Source organism: Arachis stenosperma, chromosome 5 (genome assembly GCF_014773155.1).
Source record: "Arachis stenosperma cultivar V10309 chromosome 5, arast.V10309.gnm1.PFL2, whole genome shotgun sequence".
Classification (NCBI taxonomy): domain Eukaryota; kingdom Viridiplantae; phylum Streptophyta; class Magnoliopsida; order Fabales; family Fabaceae; genus Arachis; species Arachis stenosperma.
Window position 1 is genome coordinate 36,947,457 of NC_080381.1, and position 24,346 is coordinate 36,971,802.

The following is a 24,346-nucleotide window of genomic DNA, read 5'->3' on the forward strand; positions in this document are numbered from 1 at the left end:
AACCAACTTCCCCAAAATCCTCCTTCCCATTACACTCAGTACAGCTAACCAAATCAATTACGTTAACAGCTTCATTCAAATTTTGATTTTTGAAATTTAAATCATTAAGGAGCATCTCATCAATTACCATTCCACCCTCTTCATCGCCGACCATGTTATCATTGAAACTCTTCAGGTCTGCCGCCAGGTCCCACGACACCACCTCCTTCAAGCGACTATTACCACCAGTGCCAGAGTTTAATATCCCAGCCCATTCAACTTGGTCCCGTACCGGAATTTCTGCACCACCGTCCTTAAACTCCACTTCTTTGACATAAACATCAAATCCACTATCACCGATTGAGACGTGGACCCGCTCCCGGATGACGTCAATAGTGCTTGTGTCCACTTGAATCCGTCCTGCTCTAAAGGATGATCCTACTCCTGAGCCGATATCACATCTAATCACATCACCCACAAGTCACCTATGATTTTAAATGTTTCTGAGGATCATACGTGTAGAGACACTCCATAGCATTCCAACCAAACCCTTCTGGTCTCACAACGTACCGACTCCTCCCATCTCCAAACTTTATGGAAGAAGTGCAACATCCTATCTAACTTGAACGTGAACACCTCTTCTACATGGTTCATAGAATCAAATGTGATTAAAACTTTACAAGCACCTAGCTCGCTTATGTCCACAACACGAGGCACATTTTTGCAGATCGCCCTTCTCAACGATTGGTGGTCAACAAGTTGCAAAGTGCTTCCTACCAGACTCGGCACTAACCAATCCATATTTTCTTCCACTATTGAAACTTCAGCCCTCTTTACCTGTCCCGCCGCATGTTGGTCAGTGACGCGCTTACCATTCGTCTTCACCTCTATATGTTGTGCCGTAGTCACCTCCTTTCCACTACCACAATCTTCACGCTCCTCTTCCTGTAGAATTCGTCGCTCCAGCTGCTCTCGCCGAACCCGCTCCTGTTGTTGCCTGCAAAACCTTGCCTCACCTACAGATATGCTCTTTCCGCGTAACCGCATATTATTCATCTCCTTAATCACCTTCAGCGTGCTGCCCTTGGTGGTGTACCATACAAAAGCAAAAAGATAGACCGCTCCTAATTTATGTTTATGAGCAAGATATATATCGTTAATTCTTCCCGTCCAGCAAAATAAATGATATAATTTCCTCTTTGAAATATCTTCCGGTAAGTTATGCCAAGTCTAACCAAGTTGTTATAACAACTTTTTAAATTACACGTTCTTTCTCCTTCTCCTTAGCACCAATAACTCCAACATTTTGTAAACATCTTTATTAGTTTTGATTTTCTTCTGCTGTCATCATTAAATAATTTCAGTTCATTTCTTAATTTATTTTGGTTCATTTGTGTGTTAATTGAGATTCACTTGATGCTACTGATAAGTATTGACCAAATTTTTTATTCCTTAAGTAATTTCGGTTTATTTCTTAGTTTAATTGAGGTTCATTTAGATTCATAAATGAATTCGATGTGTTTTTGTTAATGATTGAGTCTTTTTTACTGTTTGTTCAAATCTGAACTAATTTCGATTTATTTGTGTACTAATTGAGGTTCACTTGATACTGCTGATAAGTATTGATCAAATTTTTTATTCTTTAAGTAATGTCGGTTCATTCCTTAATTTAATTGAGGTTCATTTAGATCCAAAAATGAATTTGATGTGTTTTTTTTATGATTGATTTTGTTTTATTACTTGTTCAAATATGAACTAATTGAATAGAATAGAGTGAAATCTAATGCAATTGAATAAAGTGATAATAAATAATTTTATTTTTTTTGTTAAAAAATTTGGTCAATAGTTATCAATAGTATCAAGTGAACCTAAATTAACAAACAAATGAACCGAAATAAACTAAAAAATGAACAGAAATTATTTAATCATGGCACCAGAAAAAATCAGAACCAATCAAAATGTTAGCAAAATGTTGGTGTTGTTGGTGATGACGATAACAAAAGAGGAGAATGAGGAGGAGGAGGAGGAGGAGGAGAAGAAGAAGAACCTACGTTTGTAAATTTGAACGTGCGCAAATTTGAAAGAAGAAGGAGAAGGAAGAGGAGGAAGAGGAGGAGGAGAAGGAAATGGAGAAGGAGAAGGAGAAGACAAATATGAAGAAGTTGCATTATTGAAACGCGCATGTGACACACATTGGTGTGATGAATGTGGTTTTTGTTGAGTTTGGGCCAACTTGATTAAACTTGGTTGCCAAAAATATTTAAATGTGTAGCTAGACTCATATAAGAATGTACATTATACCTACAAAGAAAATAAAATAAAAAAATAAATAAACATAAAAGCTACAAAAGACATGAGGAGTAGTTATAAATTTATGAAAAATTCAGAAAGAATAAATGCATAAATTAAAAAAAATAATAACCAATAAAATATAAAAAAATAAAAATAGAAGAGAAACAAAATCATTAAAAGAAAGAACGATAATTTAATATATTTTATGTGCCTTAACCCTTATTAACTGTAAGTTATAATGAGCTTTTATAAAAAAAAAATATGCACATAGAATAAGGTAGCATTTGTTTTGAGGTATTGGGACGAAAATTAGCAGATTGAGACTTGATATCATATTTGTTGGCTTAGAGATTGATACTAAAATTCAATATTCTGTAAATCGGGCCGAACTGGCCAGTTCAACCGAGTTAACCGGAAATCGGTTATCTGGCCGGTCCAGTTAAGCTACAAAACCACTCTATAAAAAACCGGTTAAAAAACTGGTTAAACCGGTGGTTAATCGGTGAACCGGACCAGTTTTTCAAAGAGCCGGTTCTCTCCTCCAGCACAAATGCAGCGTCATTTTGGTCCCTTCTATATATAAGAAAGGAAAACGAGAGAGACAGAGCTCCCCTTCCCTCTTCACGCAAAATCCTTAATCCCTCGTTTGAGTAACCTAACCTAGAGATTCAGAAGAGCACCCAACCATGCCCCCACTACCAGCCCCCGGTGTCAGCGCGGTTGTTGCCATCCTCGTCTTCTCCTCTCAAAGGTCTATTCTTCTCCTCGTGTTGCCTTGTTCTCCTCGCATCTCCCTGTTCTCTTCGCCCTGTCTCTGCTGGCAGCTCTGTTCTCCTCGCCGTCGCGAGCGTGTCTACTTGGTTGTCTTCTTTTCGCAAGTCACCTCCGTTTCACTGTTCGGTCATCATCTCCGATAAGCACTCATTTACTCCTCCTTGAGTTGCATTTTTTTCTTGTTAATTTTTTAGATTGTTGTATATATTCTGATTTTTTATTTCTAAGTTAATTATATGGATTGAGTTAATTGTATGGACATTGGATTCTGAATTAATTTTATGGATATTGGAATTTAAGATTCTCTTCTCAGATTTTTTATCATTTCAAGTTGGTTAATTAGATTTCTTAGCCCCTTTTGAGTTTTGAACGTCTTTGACTACTTAGCAATTTAGCAATTTGGTCTTTATTTATTTAATATTTTTCGGTGATTTCTTGAAATTATAAGATTGATTTTTTTTTCTGAGTTGTTGATTCTGGGTTATGGTGCAATGTTTCCATCATTGTTTATGCTGTTGTTATAGTTTTATTATTATTTTTATGAAATTAGAATAACTGTTGTGGTATTATATGCATTTTGATTTTTGTTAGTTATAAATGTTGATTTTTAAAATTGTTTTTGAATTTTTAACGGATAATTTATTATATAAAATTATAAAATTTTGAATTTTATCCATTTAAAATGTATTAAATTTAAATATTTAAAAGTATATATTAAATTTTTAATAATTTTATTTTATATTTAATTAAATCGGTTGAACCCTGGTTGAACTCCGGTTGAACCTCTAAACCATTGAACCAATTACACTATCGGTTCATTGATTGGTTCGATTTTCGCAACCTTGCTAAAATTTCAGTTTTCGTCTCTAAAATTTTAGTATTTCAGTACTTCTAAAAAGTGGAGACATAATAGATTGAAAATTTTTGGGATAGGGACCGAAATCTAAATAATATTTTCTGACCAAAATACCCTTGTTCTAATTAATTAATTCTAATAAATTTATTTTTTGTGAAAATTAAATTAGGACTACTTCTTTACAGTTTCTCATTCATCTTTTTATCGCCAGGATCATTGCTACGTCATCGCCGTCGTAGCTCCAACAAGTGAATCTAAGCTTGAGCAAATTTTTAAAAATTAGTATATAGAGTTATCAATCTAATTATAATTAGGAATTATGTAATAGCATCCAACTTAATAACATACAAATTTATTGAAAAAATATATTTCTACCAACTTAATAATATTTAAACAAACACAAAAAAAAGAAAGAAAATGTGCTAAAAGGAAAATGTAATAGGTGTTGTAATCGAGAAAGTGTAATAAAATAGTTTAATATTATTAATTATTAATTATTTAGTATTATAAGTTATTGTTGGTATTATATATTACTTGAAGATATCTTCGTTGTCTATTTTGGTCGCAAATCTATTATTTTAATGTTTAATAAATTGATCAAATAAATTAATTGATACAAATAATTAGTATAATTAATTTGATTTAATTAATTAAAAAAATAAATTAAAAAATACCATTAGTATAATAATTAAATAATATCTATATATATTGCCTGTTTTATATGCAGATTTATTATATAATTTATAAATTAATTAAGTAATTGATATAGTGAATTACAATTAATTGGTTAATATAAATTATAATAAATTGTGTTATACTTAAATATTTAATTAAATTAATAAATTAATTTATTATAATAAATTAGATTTAATAAATTAAAAAATAAATTAAAAAATAATTGTAAAAGTATATTATATTGACTCTATTATTAACTGTAGAAATGTAATTTTAAAAAAGTTTATAAAAAGTTATTAAAAAGATAATTTTTATTTATAATATATTAATTATATAAATAATTTAAAATATTATTATACTTTAAGAATTAAATTTCTTTATATTTTTTTTAGTCTACTCCTAAACATTAAAGTTAAGATTCAAGGTTTGACTCTATTTTATATAGAAAAGTAGACCATCAATATAGAAAAAAAAAACTATTTTAATTTTTAACGTTTGAAATAAATCTTAATTTGATTTAAAATAGTATTAAGGAGGGTCTTAAAACGTTCGTTAGGGTGTATATGTGAATTGTATGAATAAAAAGAAATTAAAGCCAAGAAGATTCTTAGTTAGTTGTATACGAGTTTAAAATAGATAAAAAGAAGAATAGCGAAAGATTTTATATAATGTTTTCTTATTTTATTTTTTATTGAAATAATTTATATTAATATATTTATAACATTATTCAAATAATTTTTTAGGAAAACATATAAACTAAATTAAAATCTAATGAAAACCACTTATATAATTTGGAAGATATAGTTACAACGAGATTGGAGGGTTTTGAAACTTTAACAAACCCTTACCCTCAAAATAATAAAACTTGTGAACCACTACAAAATAATGTTAAAACCGGAAGAAAAAAAAAAAAGATATTTCAACATTCTATGATCAAAGTGATGAGAACTGGATTAGTCAATAAATTAGTAAGGTAATCGGATCATTGATTTAATAGTTTGATAGAGATTTAATCGGAATTTAATTAATTTAATTAAATATTAAATAAATTTAATATATAATTTTAATTATTTTAATCTAATAATTTTTAATATAATAAAATTTAAAATGTTATCTAATAAATTATTCATAATTTATCAATAAAAATTCATAAATAATTTTTAACATTAAAGTTTATAATTAAATAGATCAAACACACTCCTCATCTAGTGCCATGAGTTCGTCCACGCTCTATTAGGATTTTACTGCGCTGCTTCCATGATTATGCCTTTCTTTGTTTTTTTTGTCAAAATCTTTTTCATCTTCTTCTATTTTCTTTTCTTAATTTCTTTTCTGTTTCTAATTCACCCCACGTGGTTCTCTAATTTTCGTTTCCTCTCCCAATTCATTCCTACGCTGGATTTCTTTTTTAATTCACTCTATTTTCTAATTCACTCATTCCATATATCTTATTTCTCTCCGAAATTATCAAAGACTAATTCTGATTTTCTCTATACCATGAGCAACAAATCAAAGACTCAAAACTCCCATATAATTGACCATGATCAGGAGGTTGATTTGATCGTTTTAGCTTATGAAGATGTTTCTGAAGGAATTCAATCCTTTACATGAGCCTGTCTGAAAGGATTTTCTCAGATCAGATCTTTTCTGTAGGTACCATGGAAGGAGCTCTCTATGCTCGTCAGGGGCAAGACCACCAGACGCAGTGGCTCCGACCAGACATAAAGAAGGCTCGGTTTGTTCATTGGGAGATTGATGATGGGTTCTGCCATTGGCATCTCACCAATAGAGCTAACAATACCTTGACCAGGTCATTCAAGTATACTGGCAGCTCAGCGACCTTCATGAAGACAAAGATCAGACTGGTATGTAAAGTGGCTTTAATTTTGTTTATAACTTAGTTATATTCTTCTGCATATCAATACTAGGCATCCTAATCATATTGTTTCAATGCAACATGTGTAGTCAAAGTCATTGAATCGCGAGGCGACGTTGGCGGAGTCGTTCAAATACACCTACACGCTGAAGGAAAACAAAGAGATATTTGCTGATCAGCGGTCTCAGGACCATTATATATATGTAAGTAAGCATACATTTGATTATTTTCTGCTATAAAATTAACAGAGATTAACTGTATATCTGTCAGCGTACTAATCACAATAAAGTGTGTTAATTACACAGGAGTCCTATACACAGAGACTAGAGGCCGCAACTCAACAGTCTCAACAAGGTGGGGAGGATGCCACCAATGGCTCTACAGCTGTAGTCGTCGATCCCGATGCAGTTTGGCGCGAGACTACCTCAGCATCGTATAAGAACCACGTACGAGATGGGGTTATTCTTCGCCAGCAACCTCCGCACATCCACGTTGAGGCTATTGTCAGGCTCCGCCACCAGTTGAACTGTCGAGCCTGAGGAAGGCGTGGATTTGAGGCTGCAGGTGCAGGAGCTCTAACGCAGCCTTCAGCACCAGGCTCAGGAGCTTAACGATTATGGGAGAGGTATCAGAAGATCCTCAACTGTGTGACGTCTATGGATGAACTCAGGCTGGAGTGGAAGGAGTCGCTGGAGCAGATGTAGTGTATGGAGGCTCAAATTGAGGTGTGCCAGGTTCAGATGCGCACCGCTGGCATCGACCTTGATGGTGGCAGCACTGCTGCTGGTGGCATACCGATATCACCGCCTTCTGCGTCACCGACTCAGGGCCACGGGACCGGCGACAACGACAACGACTATCTAGATCTGTAGTTATTAGTTTTTAGTTTTATTGTTTCATTGTATTTATTTGATATACTTGACTTTTAATTTATTTGAACATTGTATTATTTATTTTAAATAAAAGTTTTCATTATTTATAAATGGAACTTTAATTGTGTGAAAAAATTTAAATTTAAAATTAAAATTGACAATTTATTTCAAAGTTAAAAAATAAAAAAATTGACATTACCATCGAAATTGCCGTATTCCTACGGTACTAGTACGCGAAACAACATTTTTTGGCACCAACAATACCGTCGGAAGAATCCATCGGTAATCAATTAGTTTTCCTAGCTGATAATCCGTCGCAACATCCAACGATAATTACCATCGGACAAAAAAATTTCGACGATAAATATTTACTGGCAAGATTTATATCGTCTGATTGTTTCTAAGGCAAATCCAACAGTACTCAGTATTTTTCTTGTAGTGTAATAACCAGCTCTAACGAGCTTCCAGCTAAGGACTTCCCCTGATGTGGTGCCCACAACATCCCTCGTGCAATTCTTTCAAGATGTACTCCGTCTGCTCAGGCCACAAACACTTCAGCAAAGGTTGATTGATTCCTCTGTTGTATAGTTGGCCCTACACCACTGTATATTTGGCGGTCTCTCTTCTAACGAGCATAGCTTCTTCCGTGTCCTCTAGTAGGTCTCCCTCTTTGAGGAACCATTGGAACGGGTCCATCCAAGAAGGCGGTTCCTAATGGCGCTGGTTCACACAAAGGGCTACCGACGGCTCTTTCGCCCAATCCTAGATAAAAGATTGGTTCCCCGTTTTGGGTTTAGTGCTAGCCAACTTCAACAACAGGTCTGCCGCGCCCTAGCGTTCCTCTTCCTGGGAGCATGCTGAATAACCACATCTTCAAATTCTCTACACAACTATTTGGTTTACTATGGGTACGTTCCGGTTGTTACCACTTAGGAGTCACTATTGATTTTGAGTCTTGCTACTCCAACCTCTTTTGCTTGTATTAGGTGATGCATGCACATCTTTAATAGTTTTTAGTTGTTATTTCTTTAAATAGTGATAGTGATTTATTATTTTAATTAGGAATTTCATGTTTTTAATATATGTTCTTAGCATTTCTTTTCTTAGATTCAAGATAGAATTTTTTCTTGATTTAATTAAGATTTTTGGTGCTTTGATCAATGCTTTTTGGATTTGTTTTATGCTTTAATAAGTATAGGAAATGAAACAAGAATCAAAATAACAAAGGAAGAAGCTAATGGCACGTTTTAAAGGCTATATACTTTTTTCAAACTCAACATTTAAGCCTGGAAGCTTTGCTGTCCAATGTGGTGAACATGGCATCCAATGGCACTCATGCGTACGCAAGGGTGCGTATGCACAATTGTTAAACTAAGTAAAATCATGCATATGCATGATCCCTATTTCACGTCCCACACTAGTTTTGTGACGTCCCACGCTAAAGCAAAACAGAAGCATAACTTGGGCCATGAATTGAAGCCATGTTACAGGTGTCCTACGTTTACCACTTAGCGTGCCACAACAAGTAAAACAGAAGCCAATTTGGGCTAGTCTTTGAGAAGCAAAGTGTGTCATTCAACCTCAACCTCAACCTCCAGACTTCAATTTCCTCATGCATTCCTCAATTCTCCAAGTTTCCGAATAAATCAAACCCAAGAAGCCAAATTCAATTCAATCTTGAATTTTATGTAATTTGAATTTCATTTAAATTTGTGATTTAGATAGGTTATAAATAGAGGATCAATCTAGAGCTACGGGACCTTTCTCCCTCTACTCTTCTTCATTCTAGTTTTACACATTTTGTAAGCCATGAGTGGTTGAGTCTCTTCTCATTGGGGAAAGAGCTCTATTGAATTTAATGGATCAATTGTGATTTTCTCTTCATCTTCAATTCATCTTTCATTTGCTTCTTTAGAAAGAATCTTTGTTTTTCCTTCCAAGGATTCAAATGTATTGAAAGATAATTTGAATTTCACTTGAATTCTATGAGAACGTGAAAAAGAGATCATGAAATTGAGCTTGAATATCTTTCTCACAATTCTTGTGAATTTGGATTGGGGATTGATATGTGATATATAATCAACCCATAATTTGATTCATGAAATTGTGTGGCTCTAAATTAGAGGCCAATTTTCATCTCTTCTTATGAGCAATTAGATCAAGACATTGACAATTAATCAAGTTAAGAGATATTAAATTACTAAAATATTAGAATTTAGTCACTTATGATTTGCCAAGAGATCAATGATTGTATGATTGAAGTTCAAATGAAAATTTATTTGACCCAGAGAATTCAATATCTCTGTACCCCCAATCAACTTCCCTTATTCTCTTATTCCCTTTCTTTATTGATTACTTTCAATTGATGTTCATTTATTTTGTGTCCTTTACATTCTTGCTATTTTCTTTTCATGCAATTTACTTTTTCAATATTTACATTCTAGTAATTTAAATTCTCAGAAATTTATATTTATGCTCGTTAATATCAAATCATTTATTGCTTCTATTTACTTATTGCTCAAGTCATTTACATTTTATGTTTCTTTTATCAATTGTTCATAACCACCTTATGAATTGCCTAACTAGAATACTCAATCAATAATTACTTGCTTAATTCCTTAATTCTCGTGGGATCGACACTCACTCACCGTGAGTTTATTACTTGGTATGACCCGATTCACTTGTTAGTAGATGCGAGATTGTAAAATCCCGTATCATTAGGCTCCCAATCATGGCTTCATATTCTGCTTGATTATTCAAAACCAAGAACTGAACTTGATAGACTGCTCGTAAGTCACCCCCTCCGAGTTCTCTAATATGATACCTACTCTACTAAACGGTTGGTTGGATGCTCCATCAATATTGAACTTCCACCGTGTATTCAGGGCCGGGGGGGGGGGGGGAGGGAGTTCAAACCCCACATGGAGGTTCGATGCCCACAGACGGCGCCATTGTTCGATTACTCATTAAGTCGGTTGGTGAAGAGATGTTGGGGACGAGGATCAAGACCTAAATGCGAGTTTCGAGGGGAGGAGCAGCTTCAATGAGTTGTCGGCTGGGCAGCGGGTTGGACCACCTGCAAGAATACTCCAATGTCTAAGTTAGTGTTTGTACGATGTGGCGGCTAGGTTAGGGTTATGGTGACGTACCTGAGGAGAGGGATAGGCTCCTCTCTTTTATCCCCATTCGTTCAGGTGGACTCTCCTTCTGTTTGGCCCAACCCCTTAGAAGCTTCCATTAGCTGTCAGATCTTTCAAGGAGATCGCGTGACGTGAAGGGCGTCTGGTTATACGGCTGAGAATACATCTATTTGATGGGCCTTCGGTCTGTGTTGGGTTGGGACAGAATAGTAAGTTACACATTTAAATTAAATAATAATTTTTTTAAAGATTGAATAACAACTTTTTAAGCATAAAATGTTGCTACTTTTATTATTATTATTGTGATTATTATTATTATTATTATTATAAAATATTTAAAAACTATTTAATATCTTGTATTTGTTGTTATTATTTATTATTTGATTTCTTTATATATTACAATACTTACATAAAAAATTTTAATAATAATTTTTAAATTATATTTAGAATAATACTTATAATATTAAAAAATATATAAAATATTAGTGACTTCAACTCCACAGACGCGTTCAACAATATATTATTTTGTTTCTATCCTTATATCGCATTTATTATGGCTTCGAGAGGATATTATTTAAATTTATTTAAATTTAAGCTGATTGACGTATTTTAGTCGGTAAAAGACACAACACTCTAACTAGCGTGTGTCATGCATAAATGAAAACTATAAAAGACTTTTCATTTAAGGGGGCATCTAGTGTACAGATGTATTTGTAAAGATTTTTGTCTTTTATGGTTATTTGTTGATTTTAAAAACGTATCACTAAAAGTGTTACTTAAAGAGAAAGTGTTACTCTTAATCGTTAACTTGGCTCTGATACCAATTTTTAAAATGTAATTTCTATTAACTCTTCGTAAATTTTTAAAATGTAATTTCTTTTTCAAAATTTCTATTAACTCTTCGTATTTTGCTTTTATAATTTGTATAGATTTGGTTGGTGGTACTTTATAATTTGCAGTTTCATAATCAAAAGTATTGACTATTTCTACTATTACTAATTCTGATTTCATTTTTATAGTTTTTCAATCTTGTTTTAGTTTATAATATTCTTTTTTGCATGGATTATTGTATATAAAATCTTTTATCTGTTTGTCCTTTTCTTTAATATAATTTTTCAAATCCTCAAAAACTTCTTTTATTTCTACACTTTCTGTTGTTTCTAAATATCTTTTTAATTTTTCAACTTCATTTTCCATTTTTTCTTTCAACAACTTTAATTCTTTTAAGTCATAATATGGTTTTCCAAGCATTTATAAATTTTTTAAGTTTAGCTCCAACTTGTTTATATTTGTTCTTATTTCTATCCTTTTTATTATAAGGTCATTAATTTCGAATTGAAGATTATTTAATTCCCTTTTATACTCCTTTATTTTACTTTTTAATTTTTTCGCCCTTTTTCTTTTTATTTTGTTTTCTGGTCTTTCAATCTTTGTAAACTTCATTATTTATCTTAGAATTTCTGCAAATTCTATCATCGATTCATCACTATTTTCTAGAGATTCTATTATTTTTTCTAACTCTTCAACTTCTCCTTTCAATTTGTCATAGATTATTTTTAGAGCTTTAAATGCTCTTTGATTTATTTCAGAAAACTGTAAATAATTCAACCGATTTTCTCTTTCAAAGAGCTCTTGTTTCTTGTCTTGATAGGTTACATATATTTTTTCTTTATTTATTGTCATAACTTAGTGTTTAGGGTTTCATTTAATTTTTCGACCTTTTTTGTTAATTCTTTTATTTCAAAATTTTCTTCTTTAGTCTTTAACTTAGATAAACTTAAAGGGCTATTAATTTTGGATTCTCTTATTTGAAAATTCGATGAAACTAATTTTTCTGATGGTTCTTTTAGTAAAAGAACTGGGTTTTCAATAGCTTTATATTTTGGTATTTTTGTCTTTACAATTTTCTGAAATAATTCATCAACATAAATTCTTTCTCTGTTTTTAAATATTATACTATGATGGCTATTTGTTAAAGCATAATTTATTGCATATGTAATTGAAAATGGTTCATCATCTTGTTCCATTAGATTCTTTCTGTGAAATTTATAAGCCAAACTTATAGATCTTCCAAGATTTTCAGTTGACAAAGGTATAGCGTATCCAAGATGGGCATTGAATTTAACATTTACGTTTGCCAAGTTTCCATGAACAATTCCAATTATTTGATCTATTGGGTCATCAGTAATTCTTTTGTCACAGATTGCTAAGCTTATTGGTGAATTAATTCCTTTCATATATGTATATTTGATTAAGACTTGTATAGTACTAATATGGATCCATCCAATTTTAGACCTTTTTGTTGATCCTTAATTTTCTCAATCTGTTTACTCAATTCTTCATCATTTATCAAAGCTATTTCAAGTTCTCCATTGGCGGATTTTATCTTTATAGGGGCTTCAAGTTGAATTTTTCCATAGTATATTATATTTTTTCTATTAAAAACTTCTTTTAAAAGATTTTGTTTATTAAAATTTTCATTTGATTTTAGATTTAATTCTGTTTTTAGAACAGCCTGTTTTTCATTATCTAATAAGGCAGATAATCTATAATAGTCAGATTCTTCCGTTAATTCTAAACTTTCTAAATAATTCATAACTAAGAGATTAGGATAAAGGCGTACCTTTCTGGAGAAAAACTTCCTTTATTTAGAATATTTTACATAAGATGTTTTTATCTCCAGAGGGGAGATTGTAGATACTAACTCCAGAGGAAAGTTTAGAATTGGTTTTTCCTAAGGGAATTCTTCTTCAGACTATAGAATCGCCTTGGCAGCTTCCTCCTTGCTCTCCTAGTATATGAGTACTCTTAGCCTCCTGCTTTCTATTGTCTGATGCTTCTACAATTGCCTAAGCAATCTATTTATAATGGTTGGGTCTGATGGACAATTCCCATCCTTACCCTTCTTATGACGTCATTGCTTACGTCATTGTTTATTATCTTGCACTAGCTACATTGTTGGTGCTCTATGACCTAAGCGCTTACGTCATTATGCAATAATGTTGAGGGATGCTTCAGATGCGCTGTCCTCTTCTTTTAACATGTGACCCTCAGATGCATTGTCTTCTTCCTTCATCATGTGAGTTGATTCCGTTTCATTATTGCTTTCTTCAGATATTTCTGAGGCACATAGCTGGCACTTGTGGTCTTCTCTGTCTTTTATCAAATAGCAGAGATTCCTCTTTATCCCTTCGGGGAGCTTTTCTAAGAGTCCAGATAAGTTGTAGAATGCTGATTCAAATTCCACTAAAAGTCTCATATCTCTTTCTTCAATTTCATTCTTTTTACTGCAGAGTATTTCTACTTTTATAATTAATCCTTGTGTGAGATTCTTTTGTTATTTTTTGAGTTCTTTCAAAAACCCTTGCTAATGTACTGGCTAGCCTTCCTTCATGACTGTAAATTGTTAAATCTTGAATCTGATCAATTGGTTGAAAATTTCCTGGGAAGATGGACATGAATATTACTTGGTGTGCTGGAACCAAGCATTCTTCTTCTTCATTAAAAATAGGTTGACTGTTCGTAAATTTTAGGGATATATCCCTTGGATTTACGTTGTCAATCATATTTTTAAATCTCTTTACTGTATCAACGAATCCTGCAGGAAACTCACTAATAATTTTTAAATCATTAAAAATTAAAATTGTATCAATTAATCCATACTGGAAAAACTGATAGGTGTCAGATGGGGAAGCATCTGGAAATATAACCAGCTTTGTTAGCTGTTTTTTGGCAATAGGATAATATCCCAAGATTGCCCTTTTTTCTTCAGTCCAATTCAGGACTATGTTAAGGGTTTCTCTGAGATTTGATCTACAGACCCTTTTCTTTTCCTTGATTTCAGCCCTTGTAGGAATGTTTCTTATTATCCCTGTTCTCTGGGTTTGCATTGGAGCTTTATCTGCTCTTTTTAGGGTTTGCTCTGGATGAAGAGCTTCATATTCCTTGAAGGATTCCTTTGCTTCTTCCAGTGTTAAAAACCCTCCTTTATGAATTATCCTTGATTGATGTGTAAATGGTGCTGCTTTTCCCAGGCATCATATACTCATTTCATGGGGCCATTATAAATTACATAATATTTTTTATCTTGGGTAGATTTTTTTATAATTTCAGCAATTGTTTTATTTTCTGGAATTTTTTCTTCACCTGATTTGTCCACCACGCTTAGCTGGCTGAACTCTGATGGTTTTGGTTGTTGTGTTGATTTCATTGCTTCGATGGCCTTCTTGAGGGATTGGATCTGTGTCCTTATTTGCTGACAATGCTTGCATTTTTTGATTTCTTGCTCATATTTTTTAATTTCTTGATCTAATGCGTTGTAGACGAACTCCATTATCTTGTTAATGTATCTGCAATAACATTTTTGTCACCCTTAATATATTCAATTTTTATTGGATATTGTAACAAAAATAATTGCCATCTTACCAACCGTCCATGATTATAATCAACTTTTAAATTATATCGTATGAAACCTGTTAGGTAACTTGAATCTGTCCTTAATGTAAATTCTCTGGGTAGTAAATTAATTTTCCATTTCTTAAGAGATTTAATTGCTGCTAGAGTTTCCTTTTCATGAATGGTATATCTCTGTTCTGTTGGAGTAAAAGTTCCTGAAATATACCTGCAAAGTAATTCCTTTATGGAATATTTAGAATCTAGTGATTCTTTTTCTTGTTCCAAACTTTTTATAGCTTTCTTAGCTTTTAGACATCCTAACCAGGTTATGTCTGAAGCATCTGTTTCTACTATTAAGTAGTCGTTTTCTTCTGAAATATAAAGTTCTAGAAGTTTTTCACATAATTCCTTAATTCTTTGAATCTGCATACTGTCTTTTTCATCCCATTTCCATTCTTTTTTAGTACTTATTTTTGGAAATAAGCTTTTAGTGTATTCTGTTATATTCTTTAAAAATCCTTGATCCGAAATATAATTTATACACCCTAAAAATCTTTGTAATTGTGTTCTATCTTCTATTTTATTGGGAAATAAATTTACCTTTTCTAGAACATTTGGTTGAAGTTTTAGCTTTTCTTGAGTGGATAGAATTAATCCAAGAAACTCTATTTCTTGTTTTGCTATTCTTGCTTTCTTTTTGCTAAGAACTAATCCTTTCTGTTTACATCTTTCTAACACTATTAATAATTTTTGAAGATGATCTTCTTTATCCTGTTTTGTAAAAATTAGTATATCATCAATGTACACTAAAACAAATTCATTTAACTCTTTTAGATTTTCTTCCATAAATCTTTGATAAATACCTGGGGCTTGTTTTAATCCGAATGGTAAGACATTCCATTCATAGAGCAATACACTTGTTGATTCTTTCATTGGGCAAGTAAAAGCAGTTAATTTCTTTGTTTCTTCGTCTAAACGAAGTTGCCAATATCCTGATTTTGCATCAAGAGATGAAAACCAAGTTGCTCCTTTGATTTTTTCTAAAATAGAATCTTTTCTTGGAAGTTTATGAGCATCACCAATAGTTGCTTCATTCATTTTCTTATAGTTTATTACCATTCTTCGTTTCCCCTTTTAATTTCATTATTGTTCACTACAAGAATATGGCCGATTAGCTACCACAAAAATAGTCGAAAACCCATCGCTAATCTGACACAAAATATCATTTGTGACGGATTAGCTACCACCTAGCAACCAATGCGTTCCTCGCTAATTACAAGTCGCAAATTAGTGAGGCAAACACAATAGTCGCTAATTCATCGGAAAATTTTTTAGCTACCGAATAGATAGTCGCAAATCTATAACTAAAGTAAAAGCTAATTCTGTAGAAGAAATAGACTAAAAGGTAGTCGCTGATTAGTGAGAAACTCTACCGCAGCAAACACGTCGCTAAATTCAAGCTAATTTCGTAGACAAAATGAAATGCTTAGTTGACGTTAATTAGCGAGGAATTTTTTTGAACCTAACCCGTCGCAAGTTGTCCGCTAATATAATCGCAAATCTGTCACATTTTATAGCAAATCTATAGCTAATCTTTGAAAATTTTTAATCAAATTTGTAGGAATTCTGTCGCTAGACCAAAGCTATTCTAAATTAAAAAGTAAAGTTACAAAATAGTCGCTAATTTGCTAGAAAATAATATGTAGTCAATTAGTTGCAATACTATCGCAAATATCATCACAAATGTTATCGCAGATTCCTTTTAAATTAGTAACAAATCGATAGGAATCTCACAAATATTTCAGTCGCAATTGAGTCTTTAATTTATCACCATCAACATCAAATGTCGTTAATATTTCCTAGAATATTAAAATACCAATTTTGTTGTCGCTATACTAAAATAAACCTCATTATTTTTTATTTATTTATTGTATGTCAGCATTATGAAAGAAACAGAAAATTGAAAATACAAGAATTGAACCATAAAGAAATACATCAATTCAATTTGGAGATATGGAAGAAAACGAAAAGCAAGACTGTTCTTCCATTACCAATCAAGCTCATAACCAAGACATGATAATGAATATGGAAAATTTTAAAAATGCTAGAACCTACGTCATCTCTCTCCTCTTTAAGTTCGCACAGTCGTTCTAACTCCATCTGTCTCTCACGTTCAACAAGCTTCTTTCTATAAGCTTCAGTAATAAATTTGTCTTTGTCAACACAGAGGTGGTCATCTTTGCTTCTCTCTTTGGCAATCTTTTTCTCATAAACAATATCGCAATACTATTTCTGCTTTTTTGCCTTTTTAGTCAGATTTTGGATATACCTTGGCTACATCACAATTTGCAGGATGATGATTAGCAATGTCAGTTGGCATGAAACTGAATTATTTTATTTTATTTTATTTTTGACAAACAAAAGTAGTAATAATAATAACAATAATAACTAACAAAATTATATCACGAAAAAATAATTTTAACCATAAAACAAGAAGCAACTTTAATTATTAAAACAAAGAGCTGATTATGAATCAACCTTGCTTCAAGAAGGGCAGCATCATTGTGACAATCCAGCTATCAATACCATATGGAAGGGAAACAAACTATATTTATTAATCTTAAATATTGAGCTTCATATGCTACTTGCCTACTTGATATATATATATATATATATATATATATATATATATATATATATATATATATATAACTAATTTTAGATTATGTTATATCTTTATAAATTGGACTTTTCCTATACAAATGTGTCTTATTATTAATGCAAGAGGCCAGTTGTGTTACATTAAAGCAATCAGTCTTATTATTAATGCAATATATCAATCAATCAACAAATTCAATTCAATTGATCACAAGAAGTAGTCTAATTGACATGAGTAGGCACTTGAGTCAACTAACCTGATTATCCCAATACCAAGAGAAAATAACCAAAGTTTCCAGTCAGGGCGCACTGTTGAGGTGAACTTTTCGAGGAACTTGATTATTAATATCTGAACAGTTTAGTTTGACTTAGTTAGATTTAGAAATGTGTGCATGCAAATGCTAAACGATTAATTTAGAATAACAATTGAATCCCTGTTCACCTGAAGCACAAATGTCATTCCAACAATTCCCATGAAGAGACTATTCTTAGTCACTCCCTTGAAGACATTCATTTGATCTATTTTTCTAGCATTGAACTCATTAAATATCTGAGTCAAAACATTACAATAACAACTATCCTAATAAGAATCCAGTATGCTGTATAATATTACACTGTAAAATTATTTAGTTGCAAGGGATGGGGGTGGGACAGAGACACATTGTATAAAGAAACTGCGGATTTATCTCCAAATTAAACAATTAATTAAATAGGTTTTCACTACTTACTTAGCATAGAATGAATGTGTTGAATATTAAAGTATTCTTCACTTGTAAGAAGTGAGATTTAGAATCTTGATCATCACCATAGATTAATACTTTGCCAACCGAAATTAAGAATGAGAAGAATGGTCACTTGATAGATAGCCTGGGAAAGCAAATATATAAAAATATCAGAAAGCGATAGGATCCAAAGAGGCATATGTAATATGTTTCCAGGCTACACACAACTCAATAATGATCCACAACAGAACAATGTGCAAGTTTAATATCTCCGCACGGTATTAAGAATGGTATACTCTAGCTACTACCTGTATGATCAAGTTCCTCCACATGAAAATAGTTATGAGAGATTCCCTGAAAGATCGAGCAAGAGCACAGGGTGTGAAATTAAGAGACATTGTAAAAGGCAGAAATCAGATCCAAATGAAGCAATACAAACCTTCAGCCAACTGGTGATCTGCGCATAGAAAGACCATTATCTGCCTAAAAGAAACATAGCAAAAGACAGTCAAGAACTATAAGTATAAGCAAAAAAATATACAATTAAAATATACATTAAAGATCAAGAGATGGAAGACCACCTCGCTTTGTCTCAGAATTGAAGAGGAAGACATGGAGAGCTGTCGAATTTGATCTGGTAAGATCAAAATTTCAAACATTGAGCAGAGTTAATCATTCAAAGCAAGAACACAGAACAATACAAAGAACGAAAACAGCGGACTAAAATGAATTAACTAATCAGTAATCATTCAATCCAAAACAGAGCTAATCATTCAATGATTCAAATCAATATGAGTAGCACTAGCAGAATCCCAAAAAAATCAATATTCTGATCAGAACTAAGAATAGAGAACGAAAAAATAAAAATAAAAATAAACACATTGCCTTCGTTCTGAACAATCTGAGCAGATGGAAAGAAGAATGACGGATCCGGAGACCAGATGACGAACAGGACGACGAACGGCGGAAGAAGCGCGGCGGAGCAAACGAAGAGCAGAGGGTTGAACTATTGGAGAGGGGTTGGACGACGGAGACTTCGATCGCGACGACCACTGACGAAGACCACCGATGGCGAGCTTGAGGAAGACGCAGTGATGCACCGATTGCCCAATGACGGAGAAGCGCGGACGAACAGACGAGCACATGGTGGTCCCTGAAGGCTTGAATGCAACGAACGGTAGCGCACTCCTTGCGGCGGTGGGGGAGACTCAAAACCTAGGGTTGTGTTTTGGGGATGGGTAATGATGATTGAAACCTTGTTAGGGAAAAGAAAAGAAACCGTTCGAGAAGCCAGGTTCTTCTTCTACCCTCAACATCAAACGGTGACGTTTACATTGAGTGAAGGCGAAGAAGAAGGGTGAAAGCGGCGAAAAAGAAGGTGAACTCAGATCTCTGAACGAAGGAGAAGGCGCGGATTTGTGAAAATTAAAGGAAAAAATTGTGCTAGAGCGCGCTTACATTAGAAATACTTTTGAAGTGTACCAAAACATAAAGAATATGTGGTAATTTAGATTTCTTTTTAATTAAAAAAGTTTTTTAAATAAAATATTTTTATTTAATTTTAAATTTATTTAGATATATTTTAAAAAAAAAGTTTTTTATTTAAAAAATAAATTATAAACTAATAATACCTTGTTTTGTCAATAAACTATAACTTAATATGAAATAGATTTTTGTCTTTTAAAAAAAAATCTTTTTAAAAAAGATGAAAAAACAAGTATTTTTTTTTTCAAAAGTCAATCCAAATTGACTCTAGGACTACATTTAGTTCTAAGAATTAGACAAGATAAGATAATGAAAACAAAACACGAAGGACAGAGACACAAAAATTAATGTTTTTGTATTTTATTTGGTGATAAATTAGAATAAATTATAAAAATCTAATTTATTCTATTTTTTCATTCAAAAAATTGAAAAGAAAAATAGAACAATAAAAAAATATAATTAAAAAAATTAATAAAAATAATAAAAAAATAAAAAATAAGTTGTGTCTTTTATTAGTGTCTCTGTGTTTTTCCTGTTAAGATGGACACAAAATACACTAATTTAGTGTCTCTAGGCACAATGTCTTTGTCTATGTCTCATCTGTTTAACACGACTTTGTGTCTCAATGTCCCTGTCTCAATATATCGTGCCTATAAATAAACGCAACCTAGGTTACTCTTTAAAAGCATTCTTTTTTGTCAGAAAAGTGTATCCATAAATATTAAGATAAGGATACGCTTTATAAGTGATATTTTTAATATCTAAAGAGACACTTTTCAGGTGATGCCATAATTGTATTTTCTATTCTCTTATAAAACGGTAACACAAAGAAAGTATTGTTGAACGGGTGATTTTCTTGTAGTATGTGTTACTTTTTTGTAGGGGTTGGTCGGCTTTTAAGTTGGGTGCACAAAATAAAAAATATTTATACTAACTTATTTTTTTAAAAGAAGGCATCCATTTGGCCCGAAAGTCAACGAGCTTAATTCGCTATTTTTTTAGTTAATTGAGCTAAGTCGCTTAAACTTGCATTTTTACGAGTTTGATTTTAGAGTCAAATACACACGACTTTGGAACTTTAATTATTCTCTCGTTTAAAATAGCTTTAGATTAGTGACAAAATTATGACAAATTATATTATCGTGCTTGGCAAATTTACTTCAAATTTTTCGTAAATTTTCTATGGATTTATATAGAAGTTAACAATTAGTAGCAACATGAAATAAGGACAGAATAAGGACTAACATTTGTCCTCACAAATTAGTAGCAACATAAAATAAGTGAGGAAAGTCTATCAGTGGTTAAGCAGTCACTAATTCTTCACTAAATAAGCTTTTGATTAGTGACTCAATTGCGACCAGTTACTTCTAACATTTTCTTGGTTAGCTTTGGATTTGTTATAACTCTGCGACAGATTTTCAACGAGATTAGCGAGTAATTTGCTACAAAATAGGTAGGATATAGCTTTTGCATTGCGACAAGATTGCAGTTGCCAATTTGCTCGCTATATTAAACTTGCGACAACTTAGCGACAAATGCATTTCGCCCGCTAATCAGCGACTTGAAATCAGTGAAAGAAGTATGTCAGTTGTTAAACGGTCGCAAATTTCTCGCTACTTAGGTCCTAGTCGCCCAATATCCATATTTTTACTTTAGCGACTAATTAGCAAGGAACACTTCCCTAGCTGAATAATTTATCCGTTGTGACGAGTTAGCGACGACTGTTTTCTGTCGCTACCCTAATTTTGAATTTCACAATATTATGCGACAAATTAGCGAGAAACTAGTTGTTCGCTAAAAATAAAAACTTTGGTGACAAATTAGCTAGGAAATTGTCAATCGCAAAATTCATTTCAAGTTTTTGTGACCTATTAGCTAGTAACATTGTTCCTCACTAATTAGCCTTTTTTCCACAAAGTTTATTTAGCGACGAACTAGTGTGTGAATTATTTCTCGCTAATTGTATATCAAACATTTGCGATGGAATAGTGACAATAATATCTCTCGCTACTTTACTTTTATTCAATTGAAACTCTAAGTGACTGATTTGCTAGAACATTATCACTCGCTAATTATTTTGTGACAAATTAGTGAGAAAATTTTTCTCGCTCTTATTTTAGCTTCAAAACTCAATTTGCGAGAAACAAACTTACTCGTAAATCTCTCGCTAATTAGTCGTTATTCTTAAGTTTGGATATTTTGTGACCGTTTATTAAGTTTGTCGTTAGTGCATCGCTAATTTCTCGCTAGTTAGTGATGAATTGGTGACAAAAAAATTTTCTCGCAAAAATCTGTCGCTAATCTGTTAAATTATTGTAGTGGGTTTTCAACGTAAAAAGCTGGAGCCACATGAGGACTTTTACTTAATCTTATAATTCCTTTTTCCAAAAGATCTTTACATTCTAGTGAGAACTCTTCTCTATCTCTTGCGGAATAAGGAATTTTATTTGGAACATTTATCTTTTTTGTGGGATCTTTTAATTTAATGCTTACTAATTCGTTATTTGTATTTTTAATATCTAAATGATTTTCAGCACAAATTTCATCCAAAAGTTCTTCTATCTTTATTTCAAGATTATTTTTTGGAATATTTATCTGAAAGTATAGATTTAAATAACATGTTTCTAATATAGAAAATATTTTAAATTTTAAGATCTTATCTATAGTAGTAGTTGGTATTTTTATACGTTTTGATTTTTGATTTATTGAAGAATCATGTGGAGCTTTTAAAACTATATATGTTAATTCTTGAATGAATGGATGATATAACTTTAAAAAGTTATTTCCTATGATAAAATCTATTCCAGAATCTAACATATATATAGATGGAACAATGAACCTATAATTTTGAATAAAAATTTCAACCATCTCTGCTTTTTGGTCAATTTTATGTATTGATTTGTCAGCTATTCTAACTCTTAATGGTTTCTTTAATTTTTTCCAATCAAGTTTTATATTTGAACTAGCAAAGCATTGTGTTGCTCCAGAATCTATGAAAGCATTTATAAATTTTTCTGTTATTTTTATAGTAATAAATGTAGCATTATTACTCAGTCTCTGAGTCTGTTTCTGAGACATATTCAAAAATATAGTCTAAGTTATCATCAGATTCTTCTAATGGTTCCATGAAACAAGACTTAGCAATTTCTATTTGTTTAGTAAGATCCTTTTTATCCTTCTTTTTTGCGCATTCATTTGCGTAGTGTCCTTCTTCTTGGCAATACCAACATTTACAATTTTCTTTTTTATTCGGGCAATAGTTATTTCTTTGTCTTTTGTTTTTATTGTTATTTTCTTTCCTAAAATATCTCTTTTTTCTCCAGTTTGGATAGTATTTTCTTCTTCTAAATTGATATTTTCTTTTTCTTTGAAAATTTTTATTAAGACTATATTTTTGAGGTATCTCTTCATTATCCTGACAGCAAATTCTAATTATATTTGCAAATCTTTTTTGAGTTGCTTCTTGCATACAACGTTCTTTTATTTCCTCTCTTATTGCAGAGATTGCTCCACCAAAATTATTTTCAATTGTTCCTCTATTTATTTCTCTTATAAATCTTCCCATTATAAATTCATTAGCAGGATATGGAAGTTTTGTTATATACATACTGAGATAATGATTTTTATCTTCTTCTTTTAATTTGTAATAATGTATTCTATATTCACATATATAAGACTCCACATTACATAAATCATATATCTGAATATTAGCTAAATGGTTTTTTGCTTCTTGATATTCTTTATTATAGACTTCTTGTCTATGATCTATAATATTTTTTCCAAAAAATTCTTTATATAGAATCATCATTATATAATATCTTATCATAAGCTGTTGTTTTTGTTTCTAATTCTTCTATTATTTGGTTTTCTATTGATGTCATATAATCTCTTATAGTTCCTTTAGTATGAAATCCTATGTAATTCCAAATGTCTCTTCCAGACAATTCACTAAGTTTTGGATTAGTAAAGGCTTCTAATAAGAAGGAATTCAACCAGTTTTCGAAAATTTCTTTTTCGTTCTTTTTGTAGTCTAAATCGAGCATTCTTTCTCCTTCCATTTCCTGGATTTTAGGAACGTATTTTGATGGTATTTTTGTATATTTTGAATCTTTATTTATAAACCCTTTTTTAAAAGCATAATTATCAAAACCTGTTTCCCATTTAAATTGAGATTGATTATCCTTAGATGTTCCAGCTTCATTTTTTACTTGTATTGGAATTGCTGGTTCTTCGTCACTTGAATAATCTAGAATGTGTTCTTCATTTTCTATATTTTCAGCATTTACTAATTCTTCTTCTATTTGAAAACCATGTTCCATAATATTATTTTCTTGAGCCATTTTTAATTGTTTAAAAAGCATTGTAACTTCTTCTAATTTTTCTTCAATATTCATAATTTCAATGGTGGTTTTACTTTTAAGTCTGTTATGTTAATTATATTTTGAAATTTTTCTTCTTTGGGATTCTCTTTTTCCTTATTTCTTTGAAATTTTATAGATACTAATATTTCTTCAAGCATATCTACTATAGAATTTAATTGTGGGTTAAAAGTATGATAAAGATGTGGGAAATCATTTCCATAGTAGCATTTTTTAAAAATTCCATGTGAAAAATAAGTTTTT